The sequence below is a fragment of the Pangasianodon hypophthalmus genome, chromosome 17 (genome assembly GCF_027358585.1).
Source record: "Pangasianodon hypophthalmus isolate fPanHyp1 chromosome 17, fPanHyp1.pri, whole genome shotgun sequence".
In the NCBI taxonomy this organism is placed as follows: Eukaryota; Metazoa; Chordata; class Actinopteri; order Siluriformes; family Pangasiidae; genus Pangasianodon; species Pangasianodon hypophthalmus.
Window position 1 is genome coordinate 21,856,762 of NC_069726.1, and position 19,478 is coordinate 21,876,239.

A 19,478-nucleotide genomic window follows, 5' to 3' on the forward strand; every position below is an offset into this window, starting at 1 on the left:
ATATCTCATTTGAATAATTTCTTGATTACTACTCTTGCTTTTACTCAAGTGAATTATTACTACAGTAGCACTACTTTTACTCAAGTGTGTTTGTGCTCTTTCCACCACTGCAGACATTTTTATATGTGGTTATAGTTATTAATGTTATTTTCTATGCTTATTGTTATTATTTATACTTCTCGACTTATGATACTTGCTATAATTTCTGAGGATTTTTGACTTCGATTTGAAATAAGTACTCACAAATGTTTTTCAGGCTGTTAAAAGATTATGCTCAAATTTCCACACACTCATACTGGACGTGAGTTTGATCATACAGATACGATAAAGGTAAAGTTAATAAATCAGGAAAATATTGGTGGAAATTTGCATATGTACAATGAGATTTGACCATACACAATTCAAATATTTTACTTTTTTTTTTCCAAAATAACAACTGCAACTGTTATAAATGCACAATGCAAATTGTTCTCTCTCTCTCTCTCTTTTTTTTTAAAAAAATATTAGTCATGTAAATAAATACATTTCTTTTAAAACCACACGGACGGATTTGAAATGAGTCTCCAGCTCTGCTACAGTGTCAGTGTTAAATCTCTGTCCTACCGTCTGCATCGTTTTGGATGGATCTTGGACTGCAGTTATCCTGGGAGATGAATCAGACAAGGATTTTTTCTTTCCTTCTTCATTTGACTGAAAATATGTCTCAGCATTCTGTTAATTATTTTCCTGCTACATCTCTGTTATTATTTTTTTCTTTCCATATGCTCATTATTGTGAATTAATTATATTTTCAGTTAAGAACTCCTCTTGCTAGGTGAATCCGTTGACCTTTTAAAGTCAGATGAGTCCTTGTGTGTGAAATGTTATTTCAAAAGAAGGTTTTCAATCATCCTGACATAATAAGCAGAGAATTTCTTTAAAAATTGGAGAGGTCACAGCGACCCAGACAAGTGTGAGCTTTATAAATTGAAACCACATGAGAGACTGTTGTAAAACTTAAAAAAATATGTGTATAAAATATGAGTGTGTGAGACTAATATAAAATATGAGTGTAAGCCTATTTGCAATGAATCCTGACATCAGAGCTGAGATCCACACACTGAAGCAAACGTCTGGGTAAAAACTCGGGGTGTGTGATATATCAGAAATATCACATCACAATATTTCAGGACATTTCCACGATACCTGATATGTATCATTATTACAACCTGCCAGCAATACAGTAGTTTTATTCAAAAATAAACCTTAAACGTAATTAATTATACTTTTATTTGTAGAAAAAATAAATTAATACTGAAAAGGAGAAAAAAAAAGAAAAAATGTAGCATGTTAAGATTAAAAGCAGAAAACTTTATCAGATCTGTTTCCAAGATTTACAGTTATTTTAAAAATGTATAAAACTAGTTCTTGAAAAGATATCTTAATCCCTCTGATATGTCTAAAAATGTTTCCTGACATAATTAATAACAATATCACATATATATATATATATATATATATATATATATATATATATATATATATATATGTATGTATAATATAGCATTGATTAAAACAACAAACAGTGGTGTTATAGATTAAAATGCATATAAAAACTCATTTATGTAAGAGATTAAACATTCAGTGTTGTGCTGTTTTGGGAAAATAATTAACAATGGGTTGGTGTAATGAAGCAGAATTACTGTTACCACCTCAAAGTCCATCCAGAAGTGTTTTTTTTAAATTTATTACAGAAAACATGTCATACTTTTTATCCATTTATAGTTATACTTAATGTTATGGAATGCCTGTGAGCAAGTTAGTTCCACTTCTCACTTACGTTATAGCAGCTATACAGTCATTCACTCTCTTTTTTCTCTCTTGAAGTTAATCAGAGAGCTTGTCACATCCCTGAGACACAGCAAAGCATGAACTCGTCTGTCCTGAAGATGTTGCAAAACCTAAAGTTACAGCATTACCTCTGACTGTTACAAAGCGCTGACACTGGAGACTCTTTCCATAAATATTAAATAAACCAACTCCTTACAGTAAACTGCATCACATCAACAATTATTTGAGTTGAATCTCTGTATGAGGATCGCCCAGCGTATAAATCCCGAACATATTCGAAGGTGTGCATTAATGCACCGGCTCGTTGGCCGTCCTGGGATTTAAACTCGCAACATTCCAGTCAGCAGCACAGAATCTCACCTTCTGTGTCTTAGTGCTTGCTCATCAATCATATGATACTTGTATGCATTTGCGTACCTTTCTTTCTACACTTTCAACATATTACGTATTTCTAAACGGACAGGAATTAATAGTCCTGCTGCACTCATGTGCCACACTGCTTCTGTACCATTTATCCCTGAATAAAAGACACTAAACACACTGTAGTTTTCCTCCGAGGACTTGCTCAGGGACTGTCCCCCAGCAACTGTGCTTCTTTTATTCAACTATTCACACACTGCACTGTTTTAGTTAGAGGACTGGGGATTTATCTGATGAGTGTCTAAGCTTGGGATAATTCACACTGACATTTTATTTTATTATACATTCTTTCCTGAACATAGCATCAATCAATCAAGAAACAATCAATGCTGATATTTGTCAATCAGCGAGCCAATCGAACCTTAGCTCTGGAGAAACTGTTTTTTTGGTGAGTACCAGGCTTGATGAGAGCTAGCTGATTCAGAGCTAGCATGAAGCATGGTGGCATGAAGCCTGGCTGAGACGCAGCACACCCCTACAGCTTCTCTATCACAAAAAAATCAGCTATGATTTTGTACTTTTTTTTTTTGGATACACAATGTCAGCATTTCTATCTGATAGCTAACGGTGAGACGGAGAGATGATTTCTGTCCTTCAGCCTTCATTATCATGAGGTTCGAGCACTGAAAGAAGCCTCGGGTGGGAAAAGATGCTGCTTTGGATGCAGTCCTGTGCATTCAAACTCTTGTGTTTGCGATCCTTAGCCTGTTTAATTCTAAAACATGCTTTGGGAGTAAAGATGCATACAAAACTCAGGAAAGGAAGCTGTTCATGCTCTGAACACTAAATCTGCTTACCTTGCACTCGAGTAAAAATGGGGAAAGCTTGAAATGTTTACAGCATGTTACAACCAGATCATGAGCTCCTTCTCTGGTCCCACACACACCACACAGCTGGCACAGCAAAAATTCTCCAATAAAAAGACAAAATCCCATGTGTATCAATCTCAAAATGATGCAATCCAACACAATACCAAGCAGCCACGGGTTCTGTTACACTAACACTACTACTAATTTCATTTTGTGCACACTGAGAAGTCTGTACCATTCAGTAGGAAGAATCATGAGAGGTTTCTCTAAGATTAAGATTTATTATGCTGGTTAAATATGAGCACAGTGTCTTCGTCTCAATCAGAAGATAGTTGCCCTCAAGAAACCATGTACATGTAACAATAAAGTTATTGAGTCTTGAATCTTCTCTGAGGTTTGTTATTTTAGACAAATTTGGAGGTAGGCATCCAATAAGCGCAAACCTAATTCACTTCACTGAACTACTAGAACATTTCAGCAAACACAGCAGACCAAACTGTTACCCCGCCCGAGCAGTATGTTCACTAATGTAAGGGACTAATGTGTAGTTCTCTGTAACAGCAGCTCTGACAGCAGTTCAGTCTGCAAAGTTTATATTAATGTGCTTGTTCTAATTAGTTAGTTTCTACAGCTATACAGTATACAGTGATGACTCCTATTAATAAATTAATCAAAAAATATGTTATTGAAATAATGTTTCTGTAAAGAGACGTTTGTTTAACATTTACGGAAGGAGTCTCCAGTGTCAGAGCTTTGCCACAGTCAGACGTAAAGCTGTAACTGTAGAATTTCCGACATCTTCAGGACAGAATAGTTTACGCTTTTTTTTTTTTTTTTTTGTCTTATTAACTTCAAGAGAGAGAAAAGAGAGAAGAGAAAAGAGAGATTGGCTGGTGAGGGAACGACTGCTTATAGCTGCTATAACGTAACCGAGAACAGGAACAATCTTGTTTTGTGGATGTTCCATAACATCAAATGTAACTATAAATGGATAAAAAGTATGACTTCTCATTCTTAAATTATTAAAATTGGATTCATTGCTGTCAGTTGTGTAAGAGGAATAAAAGGCCATAGGATCACTGAGAGGAGACACACATACACACACTGCACAGGGAAAACTACACACAAATGCAGAGAAATAAAAAGTAGGAGTTTTTGAATTTGCACAGGATTCGACACATTGAAGTTTAATCAGTTAAAATGGTTCAGTTGTGTATCGTGATTCTGGCATTGAGGTTGCACCTGGAGCTCCAGGAAACCTTTCTTACATTCTCTTTTTTTAATGTTGCGTTTGTGATGCTTCGTAAGCATTAATTTGTAAGACACAATAATGTCATTTCCCACTTCAGCAAGTTCGACATGGATAGTGGGAAAAAAAAAACCCATGGATGCCTCCATTTTGTTTGCTCTGTAAAAGAGTGAAAAGCTCATAAACAGCTACTTGAACCACACTTTTACAGTTACAGGCCTGAACGGCTATTGGTGCTGTAGTGCAGTGAAATTCAAACATTCATGCAGCATTTTGGACTGAAATTGCAGCACAGCAACAACAGCGGACAATAACGAGTAGCTTAGCAACAAGTTAACCAGTGCACAATAGTGAGTAGCTTAGCAACAAGCTAGCCTGCTAACATTAGTAATAACTCTAAAGTTGATGATTACCTTCTCAAAACAGTGATTAGCATGGTCAATATTATAGATTTAACCAAGAGCTGTGTCTGTATATGAACTGATCTAAAGCCAATACTGCTATAAACTCATTTAAAAGCAGAGAAGGAGGACTGTACACTGAATAAAACACACTGTACACACTGAACACAGTGTGAGCGGCCATGTTGATTTGATTTCATTCTGTAAATGAGGAAGAAAGTGGTAGTTGAGAAGGACTAACCCAAGCTGACCAGTTGAAATCTCAAGTTGAGGAGGCATTTTCTGTGTATTTTTAACAGTTGTAGGCAGAGAAACATCATTTTGCCTCAAATGCAGCCATTGATTTTAAAGTTTTTTGATTTATTGATCGGTGGCTGTTGCATTGATTTTGGGAATTGAACATGAATTTTTATTCATATTTTCTTATTTAAATTTTGATGTACAGAGGATTTGAGTGTCAGGTGCCTGTGAACATATGACTTCACAGATTATACTGACTTTATTTATGTATATTTTTTTTTTGTTGTTTTTGAGATTTCTTTAGAGAGTCATGGATCTGAGCTAAAAAAAATAATTTCCAATTCATTAACTACAGAGAAAGTTCATGTCGATACACTGGAACTAAAACAAACATCTATACTTAGTGTGTATATATATATATATATAAAACCCTAAGTATATATTTACCCAAAGTATTTTACTTGAAAATTCTGATTCTATTAACATCTTTGTTTTGGTCTAATCAGACAGTAAGTAAAGAACAATTTTATTAATTTTAGAAGTATTTAACAATTTTAGAAGTAAATTTAACAATGTTATAAGTGTTGTGAGGAAAACCATCTAAATATAAAAAAGAATGAAATCTGCTTCTTCCATCATCAGAGCGTTGGCTTGTCTGTTCGTCCAACAGCAACGTCTTCCAGTGAGCTTTGGCTGCTAAGCAACATAAGAGCTTATTGATTAGGATTACTGGTTTAAAACCTGGCACATTAATATAAAATTTAATTACTATGACATGGTCACAGATGTGTGCATATCGAGGATTTTACACCGGCTTCCAACACGCTCAGCTAATCAGAGTTTAGAACCGAAACTATCTGTTTTATAATTGTTGTATTACTATGTAGTTATACAGTATGTGTAGTGTAATTACTGGTAACACATTACAACACTTTCATAACTTGTGAATAATTATGCAGGAATTAAGCAGGAATAAATGAATAGTTCTTCATCAACACCTATGTTAATCCTATTAACTACTACTGGAATTACTAGGCAATTACTCAGTAAGTATGCTAGTAGGAGTTCATTAGTACCAAAGCAGTATTTTTCTGTGTATTATGTTTCTCCTGCAGAGCCACTAGCTAACTATGGCTCTTTTAATTAATCACTGATCACACTGACATTAATTCCCAATAGCTAAACCTTATTTTCCTTCTGGAGATCTACTATGTAATATACCTTGATCTGTTCCAATACCTCATTGTCTAATATGTAAATGTCTATATGAATTATTATAGGTCTCTTCAGAGGAACACAGGGCCAATGTGTTGTTTTATTTACTCAGTCAAGGTCTAAGAACAGAGAAACAGACAACAATAACTTATAAAAATGCAAGGTTGTGATGTAGCGATTAGCAGCAAATATTCTATACACTATATGACCAAAAGTTTGTTGACATTTGACCATTACTCCTGTATGTGATTCTTCCTCAAACTCTTTCCACAAAGTTGGAAGCACACAATTGTACAGAATATCTTTGCATGCTGTAGCATTACAATTTCCCTTCACTGGAACTAAGAGGCCCAAACCTGCTCCAGCATGACAATGCCCCTGTGCACAAAGCGAGCTCCATGAAGACATGGTGTGTGTAGTTTGGAGTGGAAGAACTCAAGTGTCCTGCATCTTTGGGATGAACTGGAACACCGACTGCACTCCAGGAACTAAATCCGACATCAGCGCCTGACCTCACTAATGCTCTTGTAGCTGAATGAACACAAATCCCCAAGCTTCCCAGAAGAGTGGAGCTTATTATAACAGCAAAGGGGGATTCAATCTGGAATGGGATCTTCAAGAAGCACGATTGTGTGTGATGGTCAGGTGTCCACATACTTTAGGACATATAGTATATTTTCAAAAGTGTTATAAATAATTTACTTTAACAAAACACTAATGACTTGTGAAGTTAAGGTGATCTGGAACAGAACTGTAATGTAAATCACATGGTAATTCATTGCTAAAGACTTACCATAATGTTACTGTAAAGTGTTACTGTAAAGTGTTACTTCAATAGTAGTTAATGATGATCTGGAACAGTATTACAGTAAATCACACAGAAGTTCATTACTAATCACTGAAACATTAGTGTTTTGGTACTGAAAAGTAAATTCTTTATTACTTTTTCTATTGCCACTCTGTTAAAAGCAATTATTACTTTCGATTTTTTGTTAATAAAGAATATTTGTTAGTCAGTGCTACATTACAATATTTTCATACATTATTGTTGTCCATTTTTCTCTTTAGACCTTGACTGGCTAAATAAAATCAACACACCAACCATGTGTTCTGTTGAGGAGACCTACACATAATAACTCATGTAGTCATTTATAGTTTAGACACTAAGCTATTGGAATAAGTAAGACAAGTGTTTATGAAGAACTCTTCATTCATTGACGATTAGTTCCTTCAAAGTAATAGTATATTGCATTACCTAACTGTGTATTGTCCTGTGTGATGCATAATGATCCCTCAATGTATGAGTATATGGACGAAACAACAATAAAATCTACTTGTCATGTTTCCAGTAGTTAAAAATTAGTAATCATACTTACAAAGTTGAAACTGTTTAAGGATCTCCCTACTTTGCCTGTAAAGAAACATAAACACGAAGACCACATTAGTAAAACGTAATAATTAAATGTACATCTATTTAGCACCAAATAGACTGGCAGCCCACTGCACATTAAGAGATACACATTATTTTGTATAACAAATTCAGCCTTACCCATACTTCCAAAATCTCCATGGCAAAATGAATACAGTTGTACGTCAAAAGATCATAGTTTGTTTTTTTCTTCATTGCATTTTTAACATTCTTTTTAAACGATGCAGGGATTCCATCTTTCTTTCTATAAATTGCAAATTTCTGCCCTCCAGTAAAGTCATCCACACACACTTTGCTTACACGACCTGGACAGGAACTGGAAGAGGAACTGGAAAAGGAACTGGAAGAGGAGAAACTACTAGCTGAGCTAGATGATGAATCTGATTCTAGTGGGGGGAAAATGAAAAAAAACCAAAACATGTCAATATACTGGTTTCCTGTAATAAGAATAAAGAGAAAAATCTCAATAAAGACCATGCTTAATTATACTTAATTACAGATAATGGCATCACTGTGATACAGAAACTTTTATTTTTGTTTGATTAGTTACACTGTGAGTTTCTCTATGTCAAGGTACAATTATAAAAAATATGTTTTATGTGTAAAATGAATGATCTCCTCTTCATCTCAGCACACTCCAGCATGATAGAACCTTTTGATAAGACTTGTACATTCCACAATAAAGAGATCACCAAGGTCTGAATTTCCATTGTATTCGTCATCATAGCATTTGACAATGCTGAAGCCCTCTGGATCATATCCCAATCCAATCATCCAGTTTTCCCACGATGATGCCTACAAAAACCATATATATATATATATATATATATATATATATATATATATATATATATATATATATACATATATAAAGAGTGTAGTTTTGAAGAGTGTGAAATTTATATATAAATAGCACTGGGTATACATATATGTTCATTTTCTAATAGGTTATAATATATTTTCAACTGTATTTTGTGACTGTTTTCATTTACACTGCTGAACACTTGTCCATGGTTCATCATCTGGTTTGACATTTGTTTTCTTATTCTTCGTCTTTGCTCTTGGTTCGCTATTTGTTATTGATTTTGGTTACAGCTTTTGGTTTGTTTTTGATGTTTTGATTTGGATTTGGTATGAAAAGTTTTATACATACACCCCCCCTCCCCCTCTCCCCAATACATTAAGTTAATCAGAAGAGCAGTAACTCTACAGGAACATAGAGACACTCGCCATTGTTGATGCTCAACACCGTCACTGTAAAATATATAAAAGATACTGTCAGTTAACGTTAAATATTTAAACACAGCACAACAGAACTAAAACAATAATGAATGATGTGTAATAAAACCATGCCTAATTTAAATAGATTTACAGTATACTTGGCTGATTTTACCTTTGCTCCACTGTCGTCTCTGATGCTTTTGACTGAAAGAGAAAGCAAAAGCTTAGGAGGACTCTGACCACAAAACAGTGTTTAAAAAAGAAAAAGGAATCAACCTGGTTCTACTTAAAGATACAGTGCACCAAATCAGCAGCTTGATCAGACTTCCTGAGAAACATGTATTTCAACTTGAACCCACTACCTACGAACGACTGCACCAACCTTAGCACTGCCTCACTGCCTCAGTGCCTTAAAATCTAGTCCTGCATTTAGGAAGTAAAAATATCTTGAATATAGTCAAATTTATCTAATATTTCATACTACAAGATTACAACACAACATATACAAGATAACTAAAACCCATTCATAGACTTTTTACTGATTTCAAGCTTTAAATAGTGTTGTTCTATTGGCAGATAATTTTGCTAATTTTAAGAAAATGTAAAGCCTGAAATGAGTAAATCTGTCTAGAAATAGGTTTAATAATTTTGTATTTCGTTAATTGTAATCTTACTAAAAGTGGTCCAAGGAAGGAAGACTCGTGAACCAGCAACAGGATCATGAGTTCCTAAGGATCACTGATGCATATGGCGAGCAAAGACTAGCTCGTCTGGTCCGATCCATGGAGGACCTCCGACCTTGCAACTTACAGAACTTAAAGGATCTGCTGCTAACTTCTTGCCAGATACTACAGCACACCTTCAGAGGTCTCATGGAGTCCATTCCTTGATAAGTTTGAGCTGTTTTAGAGGCACAAGGGGGACCAACACAATATTAGGCAGGTGGTTTTAATGTCATGACTGATCGATTATTTTCACTTGCTTAGATGTCATTTTTTGCAGTGTGAACAAGCATTTCAAGTTTCACATGAATCTATTTTACATGTCATGAGTTATAGCTGTTAAGAAAATTAAGCTCTACCCTGCAAGGATTTATTGGCATATGGTGGCCATATTGCTTACAAATCTCAACATGTTTTTGATCATTATTGGCGTTCAGGCTCAAACTGGTAATGTAATGTAAATTAATGTAAAATGCCAGTAAACATATCTTTTAAGAAGGAAAATGTGTTTTAGCTCATAACATTCATGTCTAGTGCTCAAAAATTGCATGTCTTAGTTAAAATTGGAGAACACTTGTAAGGTTTTGTCAGAATATTTTGTCTCTTGTTTCAGGAGATGTAAAAAAAAAAAAAAAATAGAGGTGTAATTTTATTCTGATTTTTTTTTCACAGCTCTCATTTATGCATGATCAAACCCCATCTTTGGCTTGTTGGTTTTCATCTGACTTGTGGATAATGGCTTTGGTGAACTGTGCTGTAAAAAGCCAAAGCATTCATTCCCTTAGTGGATTGTGGATCTTCAGGCTTCTGCAGTCATCTGGCAGTCGTTTGAACATGCAGTGAAGGCTGCTGCATTACCCTGACAAGGATGGTAATGCAGCGAGGATTTATTTATAACTGTGGGAGGATGAGGTAGGGATGGTTTTGAGGGGGAGAAGAGACACAGCCAAAGAGATTTACCAAAAGCATTAGAAGAGCTTCAGGTCTAAACATGTCAGAAATGGCTGAGAGAACACCTCCACAGAGCTCGATGCCCACGACTTCCCCATCAACAAATATCTGACTGAAACAAGTGACTGCCCGATGAGTCATTCACACTCGCTGAGATAAACTGGCTGGTTTTCCACTGGGAGGTGGGCTGACAAAGCTGTCCAGGCTGCTGCAGTTGTTTTTATTGTTGATATTGATATTAAATTCAATTCTAGCAGATATCCAGCATTGTTACTCAAGAGGTCATGGCCTGCATTAAGGTTGGAGCCATTGGAGGTTAAACTATTTCCAAACAGGATCACAGGCTACATGTGAGGTAATGGAGCTTTTTCTTTGTCTCACATTTTAGGGTCTATGGCTATGTTCACAATACAATCTTCATTACAATTCCAGAATCTGATCTGCCTATCTTGATGGTTCACGTTCATAATCTCATTTGACTCATATCTGTATTTAATGAAAATGCACCTCTCCCTGAAACGCTTCGTATGTACACTCGTTGACAATGAGCAATTGTTTTGAACATCACATGGTTCGGTAGTTTCCTTCTAGTTTTGCTTGAATTGATTCCCTAATAAATATCAGGTGAATCACCAATTTCCCTATCCTTTCCCTGAATATCATTACTTCTGTTGCTGTCCTCCACTGTTGTTTTGCCATGCTACCAAAACTAGATAATGACGACAACAGTTATATGCATGCAAAACTGGCCATCACTAACTGCCCAAAGATTTGTACATGGAACATTCATTCCTTAGATGATCCTCCATCAAATGCATGCATGTTTCCATAGGCACAGTGCTTAAATTGTGAGCTTAGGGTCGTACTCCAGTTTCATACATACTGTAAGGACCATATTTTTTCACATGGAATGCAACTGATTTATGCTTGATTTAGCTTGGGCGCAAACAGCTAAGTGCATCTGGCCCTATGTCTTAGCCATGTAGTGAACCACGTCCCTCTGGGCCAACCTCAGGATTAGAGACTTAGAGCTGCAGATTAGTTCTGCTCAGAAGAGATGTTAATGGCTATGGAGAGCATGTTCGAATCACTTCTTTTCCATGACTGCTGAACATATCTCGTGCCAAGTCACATTATCATGAATTTATTACAAGAAAGTAAAAATGATAAGCAGCCCCCAAACCAAAAAAATTCTGGAAAAGAATACAATCGCTGTATTGTCAAGGCTTTTGACCACAAATCACTTTCTTCTTAGCATACTGTGGTCTCAGGTGCTGAAATGTCAGCCTTCTCTACTGCACTGTCTTTATTTCTGATCTCACTTCTGAACCACTTATGGTTTCCACATAATCGGGGCCTAAAAAAATGAAATTCAACATGGAGTTTCCAGCATTGCACTGTGGCACAAAAATGGTTGCAAAAATGACTGATATTAGAGCTTCTGTTAGTCCATATGGGAGGCAGGACACAAGTGTGTAAATTCTGCAAGGTATTTATTATGTTAAATTAAAGTTACTAGCAATGTCAGAGAACAGGCACACAGCATTAAACAGGGATAATCTATATTCAGAAATTGGGAAAAAAAAGGTGATGGTCAAAACCAGGAAGTATACAAGAAATGACAAACAGTGAACATGGGAAACTAAGGCTTGGATATGCATGATAACTCGTAATGAGAGTTCGCAATAAGACAAAGGAACAGGAGGTTAAAAAGAGACAAAGGAAACACAGAACAGGTCAACACATTAGGATACCAAACCAATGATAAGAGATAGAAATGACTAGATCCATAACAAAGACACATGGCCATAACAAACAAAAGCATATGATGTGAAGTCAAGACCAAACAAACAAGAACAGTGTCTTTCATGCTGAAAAAAAAAGCCACACACTTTCAAGTAAGGTAAGGATTTAAAAATGTGATTTTTGTGAAGACTTCAGATTTTGTGATGGTGGTCGCCAAAGCTATAAACAAAATTTATATTCTGTCAGCTGATAAGGATTTCTGCAATTGGCAGGAATCTCATTTCCATTCAGGGTGTATTACCAGCTCACACCCAATTTTCCCAGAATTCGCCATGATCCTGACCAGGACAAAGTACTTGCTGAAGATGAATGAATGAATATTGTTAGAAGTGTGGTGCTTTTCATTTAGAGAATATTAGCAATGGCACATTTAACACACTTGTTGACCACTTGTGGGTCTCAGCGGCCCAATTTCATGGCTCATCCAGTGAGTTGTAATTATAGCGTGCACAAAGACTAAGCCTGGTTGTGAAATGCAAAAAGAGTGGCAAGTAATTAGAAACGGTAGCATAAATAACCCTGCAAATTGCTAGTCTTCCTTCCTTTTAGACTTTTTGTTGTCTTGTCTAGTGGTAACCTGAAAGAGATTTCTTGGCAATTTAACTAGCCCCTTTCAGATCAGCATACCACATTTTTATTCTTCCATCTGTGTTTTTCAGTATTATAAGTCAGTAAAAAAAGCATTACCTGACCTAGGATATCCCTTGGTGTCAGTGTAATCAGAGCCATTCATAGAAAGAGAAAGAGAGAGAGGAAGCAAGAAGGACATGTAGGCTGACTGAAATACTGAGAGAAAAAGATAAAGGACAAACAAAAATGTGTCTAGACAAAAGCCATTGGTGCTTGACTAGTTTGTAAATTGAATAAACTGAGTTGCAAGGAGTGACATTGCTGTCACTGTATGTACTATATTTCACACAGAAGGAGACCTTTTTTGTACTGCCCTTTTGTTCATCAACATGAATCTAAGTATCCATGGCAACCCAGAGCACAAATAATGAGAGAATTGTCCGCCAGTACCAAGGCCTTAAATGTGGGCACTAATGTATTATTTCATCATTCTCTTCCCATATGGCTCTTGCAGATGGAGATAGCAAGCACTCAGTAGATTCAGCAACAATTTCCTCCTCTGAATGCAATTTATCAAGAATAATTCACCTGAAGAAATTGAAAGAAACAATAGTCTATTGGCACCAGCTTCAAGTAGGAGCCCCAGGTTATAATTACTGGCATTGCCTCTCAATTTCTTTTGAAGATTTTTGAAAAACAGCCTTTGTGTTTGGATTGATAAATGAAGTGCTTGAAGTAGAGCGAGGGCTAAGAAGGTTTCCCCACATATACCACACAATACGCACCCCCGGATCAGTCTAAAATGATCCCCACAGTGCAAGTTTGGAAACACTGCTAATTCAGCCATGTTTGTTTTCTGCCACAGTGGCTCCAAACAGAGATCTCTCACTCTTTTTTCTGTCTTGATTTTCTGCCCACTCAGTGGATGAGAGCCACTGACAGGCACAGGAGCAGATGGGGATTGACAGGGCTCCTAGGCAAAGAGATAATTGAGGGAGACTGGGGAGAAGTTTGTAACACCAGCCGTAACAGTGGGGGCAATCAACACCAATGCACTACCTTCCCTTCCTAATCATATTGGTGCTCGGCTAATTTCACCACTGTTTTGGATAATTTAGGAAGCTCTGGCCTTATAATTACATATTCAGACCTCATCTCCACCCCATTGTTTCTGTCATCACCCATTGCCTGGTGTGGACATCCAAAGAATCACTAATAAAATACTACTCCCTGCAGGGGAATGAAAAGAAATTGCAGACAGCTGCTTGCTTGAATATGACTCAATATAAAAACAAATGTCTCTCAGCAGGCAAAGATTCCACAGTCACCTTGAATGGAGATAAAACTGGTCTTTAAATAATAAGAAGAAGAACAACCTCACGACCAGGCTGACCTACCTGGACAATGACCAAACCTGGGCAGATGACTTGCTGCTTGATTCAACATCAACGTCAGTCTTGCGTTCATCTTGCAGATGGTTGGAGACAGTCACAGCGTGGAACACCTGAGGATCCACAGAGGGTTTGAAAGGCTGGAGCAGTCAACAGATTGGGTTTCAGGCTGGAAACAAAAGATGCCATCAACTGCCAGACATGATTTATTCCTTACTCATAGCAGACAGACAGGTAGATGATAAACTGTTCAGACAAGTGCACTACAAGCCAGCAAAACCAGGCTAAGAGGTGGGACAATGGCATACAAATAACTCTGCTCATTATCATGTTCAGTCTAAGAGTCATGAAGCTCTGAAAGCTATTAAATCCAAACAGGTTAGATGTGGCTCCATGACTACACATTAGCTAGTATAGAACTTAATTAAGCTGTCAACATGGTACAATGCACAGCATGCTGAGGGATCTGCACACCACTGATTGTATACATTTCTAGAATATTCTGATAGTAGAACCCAAATATGAGAAATGTCTCAGTGCTTCACAGCCACATTTATGGAGATAATAACCTCAGCAATGGAAACACCTGCAAACTCTCACCATTTACTGCAGCACATGTGTGAATAAATGTCTGAAAAGAATAAAACAAAGGTCACACTCCAGGAGGAGGCAGAGGAGGAGTGCAGATTACAACTTGATTCCCCCTGTTCGATTAGTTGCTAGGCAATCAAGAGCTGTGACCTTGAATATGGAAAGGGGAGATGCGACAGGAAGATAAAATTAAATGGATAGGTGGAAGGATGGATGAATGGATACGTGGATATTAAGAAAGGAATTAGGAAAATGTTCCAGAGACAATGGATTAGAAAGAGAGTAAGCATACAAAGGAAGGAAGCTGAGATCTGGAGGAAGAACTCCCAAAACTTTGGCTGTCAAAATGAATCCATGTTACCATGGCAACTGGAGCACGAAGGCCAAACTAATGAGACGAATAATGTGAGAATTGCCAGCCGGCACCAAGGCCTTAAATATGGACTCTAAGGTGTAGTTTCATCATTTCCCCTTTCCTTCCTAGAGGACCTTCAATTTCATCATTCTCCACCAGTGTCATTCTGACCTAATCGCCCTCAATTTATTTGAATTTATTTAATTATTTGAATGTGTTTATTTATAGGCTTTCACTGGTAGATAAAGATTATATAGTAAAAAAGATGCTCTGAATACTTGAGTCTGCACAGGACTGATTCTGGGCTCATTTAGGGGAGGGGCTCAAAATTGAGGGTTTTCTTCTGAACCACGAATCGATTCCACTATTCCATGTCGCTTTTCTGCATGCAAGTTTGCAAAATAATAGGCACTAGGTTCATATGTTGGCTATTTTTTTTTCTCATTTGGCACAAACACACAAGTGGTAGAGAGCAGTGCTTTTTGGATAAGTAGCATGTCACTGTACAGGGATACCTGCAAATGAGGAGCCATTCTTGTATAAAAAGGATTCTAGCCATGTAGGCCAGCACGAAAGACTGGTTTTATATGTCAATAATGTGTTCTGCCTGTTCCACTGACCACAATAACCCTTTCACTGTCATCACTAAACTTGAAACAGGAAGTAATGTGACAAGGTAAACAAATCACATATAGAAGCTAGCTTCCTCATCTGATACAGACTGCTCCATGGTTTTGTCGATGTTAGCCTCAGACCACTGCTTTTAAGAGGAAAATGGATTGGTTGAAGTGCACTCTAGCCCACCATTTTCAAGGGGACAGGGATTGGTTCTTTGGGCCACTTGAAAACAGCTTTCAGACTTCACCAATCATACCAGCTCTTGGACCATCTGCCCCAAATATGAAAAAAAAAGTGTCAAAAACATCCTTATGACTTTCTAACAAAAATATATCTTTACATCTCTTGTACATACCTAATGCAACAAAAGACTAGAAATAAAAGCATGTGTTAGCAGAAAGCCAGACAGATAAGTGCTGGAAAGAACATAGATGGCTTTGATTGTGACTTAATCCTGTTTTAGAATGCTTAACTGTGTGATAATGCATGACTCCCATATCAGGTTATCCAATGGAGATCCTCTAACGATAGACCTGTGATTAAAGAAAATTATTTTGTCATCAGTCTTTAGTCCAATCTTTCATCATTAATCAGTGATCTGGGCTTGTGCACAGGTTTTTAGGTCTACAGTTTCCTATATACCTAAATATGTGGGTTTCCTCTGGGTTTCCTCCAAAACCATGGTGGTTGGTGGATTGGTGACTAAATTGTCCCTAGGTGTGAGTGTGTATGCTGGGATACAGGAAGGCGGTTACTGAAGATGAATGATAAATGTTTTCCTGTCAGAAAGTGTGCCAAATGGAATGCTTTAGAAAGCTACAGAATGCCTTGCTAAGCCTTTCCAAAGAACCCTTGAAACTCCATAGCTTTGTGGAAACTGGTAAACAGTCTACTTCCAGGTAGAGGTAATGAGAAAAAATGAGTAAAATTGAGTTAATAATATTGGAGTTATACGATTGTCATATTTTTTGCTTAATTATACTATGTTATGTACTATGTTATATTGAATATGACATCACACTAACAGGTGGGCTAGCTAGCAAACTGCACAGCTAGAGTTTTGTCTCCAATTTTGACTAGGCTTACTGTATTAAAGAAAATAAAAAGGAACCAAAGATTATTTTGTTCACAAAGAGCCAAGAATGAGTTGGAAAGGTCATGTAGGGATAAAGCAGCACAGTGGGAGAATGACATTAGAGAGCTGCAGGGCTCTGGGGGGAGGCAGAGGGTACAAACCAGGGAGGCCGTAAGTGGATCATTTGATTTAGGAAAGCCGCTGGGGCTGGTAGTAAAGGGGCTGTTTACTGCTTCACAGCCTTTCCACAGGAGCATTAACCAGCCTCAGCTCTGAAAAATAGGCCATCTGTAGAGCGCAACAGGCTCAAGGCAGCAACCTGAGCTAAAAATTCACATCACACACTTTCTGGTTTTCTTTTAGTTTGTGGTTATGCTAAAAAGATGTATGGATCACATATGAGAAACTTTAAAGATTTAGCATGGTGTCTTTGTCGGATTTTTACTACTGATCCAAATGCCTAAAGCTGAGTGAGTTTAATTAAATTTGAGAATAAAATAATTGCACATTTCCACACAGGAACATTTCCCACTCAATCAATGCCCCCTCTGAATCTAATGAAAATATAAGAACCTGGTGGAGACAATTAAATCAGTGAGGGCATTATATCTCTTTTAACAAGCTTGTCCATGCTAATTTGGAGTCACACAGGCACCCAAGATTTGCAGTGACAATAGAAATCAGGACTAATTTACCAGTCATGCCCATGGAGCTGTCCTGCCACTGGGGAATGAGAGGTGCAGTCATTACTTGCACAATGATTTCACGAGCCTGACACCAGCTGGGATTCTGGTCCGTGTTCTTTAAATCCCGACAGGCCAAGGTGAAAGGCAAGACACCACAGACGATGAAGTGGAATGTGACAGGATTTTTTATGACCACAAAGCAACACCTGGTTGCCTTCGTGTCTGACACTGTCACTCTCCTGAAACACATCTCACCCGGAATCAAATTGCCCGAGCTTAGAAGATGTCAGCTTTTTCACATCTCAAACTAAAATTGGTCATTTGTCTATGTATATTTGAGTCACTAAGGAAATAAGCTAGTCATGGTTTATAGAACAGGTGCTGCACTAAATATCAGATCACCCTTAAAAACATGGCGGAGTGCTAGATAAGCTAAATTTTAAGCAACGACGGTGGAAAGGCGGCTATGGCGGCCATCGAATTTGATTCACTGCTTCCTGCTACTGTAGCCCAAGGTTCTAATATGGCAAAAACCCAGGTTTTACATACTTGACAAAAAGTGTGGCTTAGACGAGTTAATTTCACATTTTTAATGTGTTTGAAATTAAAATTAGATTTACATAATGATATTATGCCCTTCAAAAATTTGGTCAAAGTCCCTTATGACTTAAGTCATTTTTTTCTGAAGATGTCAGACTCTGCTCATAATGACACGAAAGCCATCGCAGTCGGCCAACTCTAATCTCAGAATGAATTTCTGATGAATTTCCGAATATTGTCACACACTCCATAGTGTAACGCACCGTTAGCGTTAGACTTCTATTACTACTTCACTGTTAGACTTCTTGCTTAATGGTTTAATATGTCCCTGTAGCTGTCATTGTCCCTATTAATATTTTATGTGCATTTATATTTTATGTTTTATGACTGTAATGCCATTCACAGTGAATGTGTTCGCCTTGATGTCGCAACTGCAGTCAAGATATCGGTGATATTTTTTTAACAGAGTCAAAGTTTGTGCTTCTTTCAAATTTTCAAGACATGTAATTGAAAACTGGGGCAGGACGGTGGTGTAGCAGGTAGATGCACAACTCCAGAGTCCCTGGTTTGATCCTGAGCTCGGGTTACTGTCTGTGTGTTTCACATGTTCTGACTGAGTGCTAAGAGAGATAGCCCTTAGTGGTGAATAAGTCCAGGGTGTATTCCCTGCAACACAGCTGCTGTTTCATATGAATGTTAGTTCACAATAATAACAATTTCACAATAATGTTCATTCTTTATTGTTATTATATTTTTTTCTCCTTACAGTCAAACAGTTGTTTTCCACTTTAGTTTTAAGAAAAAAGACTTTTTTTGAGATTCCAATTAAATTCCATTTTTTTCTATACAATCATCATTGCACTAATGATGCTTATAAGAACAACTAACCTGCTTCCGTTCTGCTGTAGGTTTTTACATGCATTATTTATCTAAAAGGGTTCCCTTAATGTATAACTAAAGAACCCTTACGACCTGAAGTGTACAATTGTAAATTGTAAAAAAAAAACAAAAACAAAAAAACAAAAAAAAAACAGATGAAGCGATCCTGAGGTGCGTTCTGTTCTCCTCATGTTGCTCCACACTCTTCAAAGAGCAATCCTGTGAATCAAGAAGAATTTTACATATTAAAAAAATAATAAATAAGCAAATAAATAAAACAGGCTAGTGATGAGAGCAAGAAAGTAAGAAGAATTTACTGATACGCCTGCACACATATTCAAGGAAAAGAAAACGACCTTGATACTCAAACAGGCCTCTTTTTAAAGAGGTTAAGAGAGAAAAAAAAACAAATGTGTGCTCACTATAGATCACTATCACACAGCTGGATAACATCTGATTGATTTATGATCATTATCTGAG

General features: G+C 37.0%; 1 long non-coding RNA gene across 3 annotated transcripts; it reads right to left on the reverse strand.

Moving 5' to 3' along the window:
* Positions 1–5,454: 5,454 nt before the first annotated feature.
* LOC117599390 (uncharacterized) lies at positions 5,455–8,389 on the reverse strand. Of its 3 annotated transcripts, none has more exons than XR_004579845.2 (4): positions 8,286–8,389; positions 7,714–7,979; positions 7,541–7,575; positions 5,455–5,645 (listed from the first exon to the last, which is right to left on the reverse strand). It is a non-coding gene; the product is annotated as an uncharacterized LOC117599390 (long non-coding RNA). The 3 variants fall into 3 exon arrangements; XR_004579844.2 differs by having other exon boundaries at positions 8,246–8,383; XR_004579843.2 differs by having other exon boundaries at positions 7,714–8,383.
* Between the last annotated feature and the right edge of the window lie 11,089 nt (positions 8,390–19,478).